A 9,198-nucleotide genomic window follows, 5' to 3' on the forward strand; every position below is an offset into this window, starting at 1 on the left:
TCGCTTTTCCATTAGAGACAGAGTATTTCCTTACAGGCGGTCCACATCGATATATCATGGCGATTCATTTGTTCAACAGAAAAACAACTGTCGTTGGCTTTTCATTCTTTAATTTGATTAGCACGAAGGCAAACGAAATTGTATTCGCGTTGAGCTTGAGTCAGTTTTAATTGAAGTAATTTCAGACGCCTACGCGTCGCGAGGATCAAAATTCAATTGATTAAATATAGCAAATTCCATTTTATAAATATTACCCACGTTAAAAATACGTTCGGTTCTCCCCTGTTGCGTGGAGAAAGAAAGCAAAGCGCGAACTGCTCTTTCTCGCCACGCGTCGACCGATCGCACGTGAAAAAAGAAAAGAAAAAAGAATAAGAAGAAACAACGAAGCCCTCTCTCTTAATTAACACTGTGTACTATGTTTGTGCGCTGGATCGGTTAGGTGATGGGCTGCGCACCAGCGTACACTGGACAAAACGAAGGACGTGATAAGAAAGCAACTGGAGGGTTATCCGGCCTATCACCATCATCACCATCACAACCAGCAACAAGACTACGGCGTAACGCAGGAGAATCACCACCATCACCATCCGCAGGATTACTGCGACTACGGCGAGAGGCAAAAAGTGGCATCCTTATCAGGTGATCCGACACGAATCGATATTCATCGCGCGGAAAGGGAAAAAGAAGGATCGGCCCTTATACGCGTTTATACACGACGGACGTGCCACTGGCGCGCCGCTCGTTCGCTCACTGCGAGACACACGGCGGTCTTATCGATTTTTCTCCTGCCCTATCCGCGTGTGTCGGTGATGCAACGCGTATACGCGCGCGAGCTTTCGCGGCCTGATTAGCCTTTCCTTTTTTAATATCTCTCTCTCTCTCTCTCTCATTTTTACTTCTACGCGATCTAGTTTTCCGAGTCTCTTTACGTCGATGTTCGTGCTTTATTTTAACGTTGATTGTTTAACTGCTGAAAGAATTGGCTAGCCAATGCACGTACTCGTATCGAATAGCTCGTGATTATTTTGGATTGTCCATTGGACAAATTTGTTATTTTGTACGAAGAGCGATCTTACACTGGGCCACTAGCAGCAAATTTTATAAGTACATTGAGAACAGATATCGTATTATGAAAAATTTGTCTTGGAAAATTCGAGCGTCAGTCGTTGCTGCGCGATCTCTTTCGCGCGCTTTAACAGCGCAACAATGAAAACTGTTGCAGAACGGAGCGAGCGCTTATCACTCGCGCAGCGCATTGATGTCGAAGATGAATAGCCTGCACCACAGAGGCATGCCAAGCCCACCCACCTACTCTACCTCGCCCTGGGGACAATTCTGTAACGTACCTTTTCGTAAGTGTGTGGCCTGCGCGGAAGCAACGCTCGCTTTTTTCCTGTCCCAAGGCCCACTGAAATCCCGTTTTCTCGTCGCTACAGCCACGAGCCAAAGCGCGATGATGCGTAACAACAGGCACATGGTCTTCCTACCCGAGCACCATCATCAACAACAGATGAGCCATCAGCAGCACTGCGGCTATCCGGACGAGCTGCGGCTCTCCTACGAGGCTAAGATACAGGACGACCTCGCGAGACGACTTCATCCTACCGTTTATCCGACCCAGGACCAGCAGGTAAAACCCGCTCGGCGAGAGCTTAAATGCAATTTCTCAACGCACAAACGCACAAAGCGGCATAAGAAGAATTGAAAAAAAAAAAAAAAAAAAAAAAAAAATAGTTGGCCGATGCATATATACACACCGCGAGACCCTATATACGCGCTGGTATTGATTTTCGCCATCCTTAACGCGCCGTAGCCGGCAGCGGAGAAGCGAAGAGAGCGATGCACACGCCGCTGGCGCACGGTTTGCGTAATTTTTGACGCTGCGGATATTCAAAACCGGCGCGTCGCGAATATCACGAGGCGTGCCTCGTTAACTTGCGTAATCTCTCTCTTCCCTCTCTCCGTTTCTCCCTCGTCCGTTTAATTGGTTACGTTGTTTGTTTGTTCGTCGTTCACGTGCGCGCGGACCTCGCCCGTCTCCACGGGGATTTCGCAGGTACGCGGGCTTTCGATCAGGGTTACGCACGCGACGACATAACCATTGAATTAATTTCGAAGCGGGCTTTTCTTCGCCGCCAGAAAGTACGAAAGCGGAAAATTGCTTTGCCAAGCGTTCGATTTTTTTTTTCTTTTTTTTTTTTTTTATTACTCCAACGTTCTCGTCAGGAAATTTTTATCGGGCGAAACGAAATTAATATTTTCTTGACACAAACTCCTAAAGCAAAAGTAATTTCATCACACTTTTTCTTTCGTTGTCGTTTTGCGCAGAAAAAAAAAATGGCGTGTATAAATGTTGTATTATTCGCTGTTTCGCGTAAACGGTGAATTTTTGAAAAATTTCAAATATTACAGCTCGTCATTTTTCGCTGGAAGTTTTGCGATACAACTGTAGGACGACAAGTAAAAATTAAAAAAATACAGTTATCCGAGGAGTTTTGTAACTGAGTTACTAGCATGTTAAAATAGAAAGTATGACGCGAAACAGTTAATTGCATTTTTACTAAAATACTAAAACGAAACGTTGATTTCAGATGAAAGTCCTCTGGCAAGCTTGCACGAGTTGGCGCACAACGACACGAAATCGTTGAATGGCAACCAGTCTGGCATAGAGGACGGTCCAAGATGGGACACCCCAAGGCCATCGTCCGTTTCGAGCTCGTCGTGTACGACGGACACGCTATTGGAGCGCGAATCAGAGCTGCAGCAGCAGCCGCCGGCAGCTCATCAACAGCAGCGCTCGACCAAGCCGTTGCCCGGCTTCCAGCAAGCGTTCGGCTCGACGGAAATCGGCAAGTTCTCGCGCTCGGAGCTGTACGCTAGCCTCGTGGAAGCGGCGACCAACAACAACGTGAGTAACTGCAGCGACGAGTCGCCACCGCCAGAGTCGCCTGAGCCTGCGCCGCTGCCGCGAGACCACGGTGCCAAGATGGCATAGCCCTTACGCGATAGGTAGCGAAATTTAATAGAGCTGCGCTCTCACAGACAAAATATAACGCGCTCTGTATACATTTTATTTTAACAGCACTCGCTCCGACGAGCGAGCTATAGATAAACAGTTTGACGAATATATTATTAATAGATTATAGAAGAACACCATTTCTGGTATTGGAGGTGATGATTGTTTTATTCTCTTTTTATTTCATTTTATTTATTCCGAGTTTCGTTGCAAATTCATATTTTTTTTATGCTCCACGTTGGAATAATTTGATTTTGTAAATGACAGAAACTGTTGTCTTCCCAATATCTTCCAAAAAAAAGCGTTGGCTGCTTTGATTTTTCTTTTATTCTTTCGGAAATAATCGTCACAATCGATACGAACTGCAAAAAACTACTAGAATGGCAGTAACTAAATATACATACTTTCGTTAATGTGTAAATATTGAACGAGTGTTGAAAATTTGTCCTTTACCCCTACCTCCCTCCCCCTCCCCTACCCCCTCCAATTTAGAGAACAGAGAAAAAATCGTGACATGCATTCAAATTGTGAAGTAATTAATAATATAAAGAAAAAAACAGTCAAAATAGAAATGACATAGTAATACGGATAGATATGTTACGCCATTTAATATTCTGTAGCTAGCAATATCACTATTAAACGTATCGTCGGGAAAATTTATATTATTACTTACTTCGAATGGTATGGAATATAATAGAACCTTTGCCGTCGTTTTCTCTGTTGCCGAATGAATCCCTGAATTCTGTGCCATATCGACTTTTTAATCGAATTCAATGTAGCAAAATGAAAGTGTTCGAGCTAGCCTCATTTTTTAGATTTTAATGACAGAAAATCATTGACTTTCAGAGTTTTTATTTACTGTAGATCTTTTTCATTTCTTGAGAGTTTCATGAAAAACTTGGCTAATTTATCTCTATGTCTGAATCATTTTGATTCAATGGAAGTTGTGTTCTTTGAAAAAGTTAAAATTTCGTTTACTCTGTGTTTAGATTCACATACGACAACATGTAATGTGTATAAATGTTACATTAACTTGCTGACATAGGTAACAATGAGAAAAGAGTATATATAAAAACAAATATTACCGAAAATATAGTTTTTATTCGTAACTTGAAATCAATTATATTCCAATGTTCACTAAGAAAACTAAAAGATCGATGCTTACCAGATTGCCAAAGATATAACAATCAATAGACAAAACACATGTACAAGACTCTTTTCTCAATTTCTAATAAGAAATAAAATAAAGCAAGCAAAATATGAATGAAAGTTCAACATTCTAGTTGCAACAATTGTTCATCAAGAAGAAAGTACTTAACGTAAAGAACAAATGCATCTAAACGTGACGAAAAAAAAATTCGTAGCTACGAATTGTATACGTGTTCCTTTACTTCCCCCTGAAAAAAAAAAAGAATTTGTAATTTTAAGGCATAGGATATAATGAAATCGTCCGCGTGTAATAGTGAATTTCAGAAAAGAATAGCGAAAAAATTTGTAAGCGCATGAAAGTATGATGTCAAGAGTAACGTGTATAAGAGCGACGGTGTCTTTATCTAATCGTTAGCATTTCAATTGGTTATCAAAATTGTGCCTTTTGACGGACTGGATATATATTAATTAAGTATTTTTACCTAAGTTTATTATAACTAGGAAAAAAGTGGCATAAAATGTGCGTTAATTATATAAAAATAATAGCACAATTCTATACACCAAATAGCTATCTTAAAAGCTTTTCTGAAATCAATCTCACACCGTAGAATCAACAATATTCCAAACATTACTTTCTTTGATAATCAAATTCTATTAAACAATCTAAAAATACAATACTATATGTACGTCATAAGTTTTATATAATTTATCTATCTATTATTACATAGATTTATAGTATACGCAGACAAACTTTTATTTACAGTAGTCACAGAACAATTATATTGTCATACGTTTAAATGAAGTATGTCACAAAAGCGAAAATGAGAAAGTTGGACAACTAGTGGGATTATTTTATAATTTATAAGTTGAAAAAAAAATCAAAATACATTACTTGTGTGATTATTGTCTGTGTATCACTTTATGATTTAAGATTCAACTGGACGTATTTCTAAAAGAAAAGATACAAAATAAACAAATAAAGACACTAAAAACATGGTAGTAATCAAACGAAGTTAACCGAATGGACGATGATTTCGAGCGAAACCACAATTACAAAAAAAAAAGAATCTACGTGTTAACGATTTTATTATTGTTAATAAGTTACTGATATTTATTACCAAATGATTAAATATGTGATAAAAGATTATATTATATATACATATATAAATATTATATATATACATAAAAAATGATTTAGTAGATTTTAGAGATGACGCGTAATTTAACGTGACATGCGAGTGAAAGAGAAACAGGGAGAGAGATAAGAGTAGGAAAATGATGAGCGACATTGAGAGAGGGACAATGGGCCAGATTTAACTCAAATTTTCCAGAAACTCAGTCAATTGGACGTTTCGGTCGACGAACAATTTGATTGTTTGCTCGCAATGATCCTTTGTCCGTTTCGATATGCGTCGAACGCAGGACCTATGGGCATTCACAAAATGCGAGCTTTCGAATATTAAAAAAAAATTTTTTTCGTAACGGAGCAATTGACTGAGTTCTCTTTTGATTTTTTTAGATGACAATGGCAGTCTGTGTAAAAATATACCTATGTTAGATGTAAAATATACATGGATATAAGACACACGCGTAGCGTCAACGATGGTTTATCAAACATTCACGCTGGAATAATAATGAAAAAAAAACATACGAATCAAACCTATCCTATAAACCTACATGCGGGACCAATCTATTTCTTTCTATTTCTTGCTCGATACGTGCTATTTCGAAAATTCGCTTGTACATTTAGGCTATTTTTTATATTACTCGTTTATTCACATTTATTGTCGGTAAAAACTTTTAACACATCTCGAGCTTCGTCGAATCTACAACTGTTTAAAAAAAAACTTTTCTTATTCAAATATAAATTCTGTTGCTTTTCAATCAAGTCCTATGAGAAAAATCCAACTATCCTGTACGAGAATTACATTGCAGCGTGAAAATTATTGAGAAGAAGTGATAATACCTATATAAAACAATAAAAAAGTAAAATAATCAGGTACTTTGCCAAATTAAATTGACAAAAAAAAATAATGATCAAAAATATTCTTTGCCATTACGAAGATGAGTCGCTCGCAGATTATTTAAACTTCACTTTCAAAGACTTCCAAGTATAATCAAAATAAATGCGAATGCAAATTTTTAAGATTTATCCGATCAAAAATCACGAAATATAATCAGTAGTGACATTTAGCCAGTAAGATGGAATTATAGCATTTTTAACGGGAAATTTTCAAAATCTTTTACTGTATACTATACCACAAGCATAGCTAGATGAAGGATAAAAAAATAAAGAACAAAATAATCCGCCGCAACACTCATATACATATCACTTTCAAATAAAAAAAAACCAACTATAGCGTGAGAAACGAAGGTGACGATCTGTCTGCATGCGTCGACAATGTAAAGAGTCCATTGCCAAATTAGAAAATTATAAAATCAACAGAGTCTCTTTTGCGAAATATCTTCGAAGGAATGATAAAAATGTGTGAATCTACAAAGAATAATAAAAAAAAACAATTGCGTCGGCTCATGGCAACATGATGATTATATGAATTACCGAACCAAAAATAAATAAACGTTTGTATAATATGATACTGAAATTTTTTTTCATTGGCGTCACTAACATTTTATTTTGTTATTTTACTTTTTGTTCAGTTGATCATCTCCAATGATCCATCAAACCGATCCCATACCAATTCTTCTAATACTTTGACCACTGACACTTTCGAAAAATTGATGAAGTACAAACTGGAGCATCGATTGATATCTCAGAAGTGTCTTTGGATTTTGAAGCGAGAGGTAACGTCTTAATTTTTATTTTAAACTGATATAAAATTACTATTAAATAATGCATTTTACCTATTATAGTAAGTTTGAAAATTTATCATTATAATATGTGAGTAAATTCCGAAATGAAATGCATTATGTGATGTCCTAGAATTATGTTTTTTTATTCTTTGTTCATGACCTGAACCAGAAAACACTTGTGTGAATCCCTTCCTCTCTCTCTCCCGCCTGTCAAAAGTGCAATATATTTCGGAACTTACTCATATTGTGTAGCGATAGACTTTTAATTTATCGCAGTTTAGCTTAAAAATATTTACTTTGCCGTTTGCCATAGGATAAAATTATGCGAATATAATTTGTTAAGCTTGCTCCATTGAAATCAACGAAAACTACGACGATCACACTGAAGCAACCGCTGCTACCGTCACCTGATCACAGTCGCGACTGCGCGTGCATGCGCTTGCCGCCGGACAGCAAGAAGGCGGAAACTCAACAGGTCGAATGCTTGGATCTACGGGTACCGGTGAGGAAAGCAACGACCAACGACAAAGAAGTTGAATGGCCAGACTCGTCTGTCGATAAAGCCCAAGAAGAGCCCGAGTATTCATAGTTTATACATGCGGATATTTTGTTTGAGTTTCTAAATGTTAAGGCGTATTTTTAATATTTGAATATAATGTAAGTATCAACCGTCGATAAGCAATGCGATCGACCGAGATTCCGTGCAATAAACGTACCGTCATACGAACCGAAGAGTACATTTGTTTTCATGGGTTACGCAGGCAGTAGCCATGTCAATTCGCGAAAGTTCGACTGCCAACAAATATTCTTATCTCGTTTAGTGAAGTGCTAACAGCCAGCAGGACTGTGGATTTATTCCGACGACCGATGCAATCTGCCGAGAGAAAGAGAGAGAGAGAGAGAGAGAGAGAGAGAGAGAGAGAGAGAGAGAGAGAGAGAGAGCAACAGCAACAGCAACAGCAACATCTTGATCCATACGCACGTGTAGCGGCGAACTCTCGGTTGCCTAATGAGTGATCCTTGGCGTTATAAACGTTTACGGCATCGGTGGAGTATCAGAAGAGCCAAGGAAGATTTCGACGATCGCGCGAGTCGTAAAGTTGTCTGCGTCGCTTCTGTTTGAAACTTCCGGCCAGGCGAGCGCGCGGCAAAGGGTCCAATTCGATCGCTTCACAATACTAAATGAGCTCGTAAACGCGGAGGATTGTACCTGTTATCGAGGCAGAGCATTATAAGTAGAAAGCAGTGTACGAATAAAAAGGAGCGATCGACGAAATTGAGACGTGTTCGTTCGTCGGGAGAGTTGACTAATGAAAGCGAGGCTATATAGTGCACTTGCTGTAAAACCAGGAATTTTTATGACGATCCTTGTTTGACCCGAAAAGGGCTGCACTACTGCTATTGCTGCCGCCGTCGTATCGCCGGATCTCCTGTTTGCTCGAGCATTGCTTGTTTGCGGAGGTCAGATCTAAGAGAGCGAAGCGATTGTGTATATATACACTGCAACAGTGCATCTCTTTGGCGGTCGCGGCGATTTTCAGGACTCTCGCCAGGTTTTTCTTCGCACGCAGATGATGCTTCTGCTCTGTTGCAATCCTTTTCCAATTTCCGTCCGATTACTTTTCAGATCTTCTTTTCGCTATGTAAACTTTTTTTGCTCGGGAAAATTCGTTAAGTTCCACGTTTCAAAAGTTTTTAAGTTTTATTTTTCAAAGTTCGCACTTACGATGATTCAGTTAAACCATTATCGTAGAGTTATTACAAACGAAGGAATTTTCTAAAGCTAGAAGGGAAGAGGTATCGGGCATAACAGAAGAACCATTGAAAAAATTGAGCAACAAAGAGCTCGAACTCGCTCTTATCTGACAGACGCCGATTTCGCTCTACCGAAAAATCGAAAAATAAGTACGGCAAATACAGCGGTACCTCGCTCGCGTCTTCTCCAACGAAAAATGCGCGCTCGTGTTGATTTTCCTAATTAGCATCTCGACGTTCCCGAGGGAGGTTCGTTTTGATTTCTCTTTTTGTGGGTGGCCACGCAAGAGGAATGACGCATCGCGCGCCGTACCGATTTCGCGTCGAAAACACGCCTAATCTTTTTTTCCCACTTTGTCAATTGGCTCGGTTTTTTATCGCGAATTCGTGGTCACGCGCCAAAATTGTGCCTTTCGTAAACACTTTATGATTCGATGCTAAAGGAGCTTACCTGTTCGTCTGAT

The 9,198-nt window shown here is 39.1% G+C and overlaps 1 pseudogene; it reads left to right on the plus strand.

The window, feature by feature from the left end:
• Nucleotides 1-461: 461 nt before the first annotated feature.
• Nucleotides 462-6,747, plus strand: LOC131674593 (uncharacterized; annotated as a pseudogene).
• The last annotated feature ends 2,451 nt before the right edge of the window (nt 6,748-9,198 follow it).

The sequence above is a fragment of the Phymastichus coffea genome, unplaced genomic scaffold (genome assembly GCF_024137745.1).
Source record: "Phymastichus coffea isolate CEN01 unplaced genomic scaffold, Cenicafe_Pcof_1.1 PCOF00262, whole genome shotgun sequence".
In the NCBI taxonomy this organism is placed as follows: Eukaryota; Metazoa; Arthropoda; class Insecta; order Hymenoptera; family Eulophidae; genus Phymastichus; species Phymastichus coffea.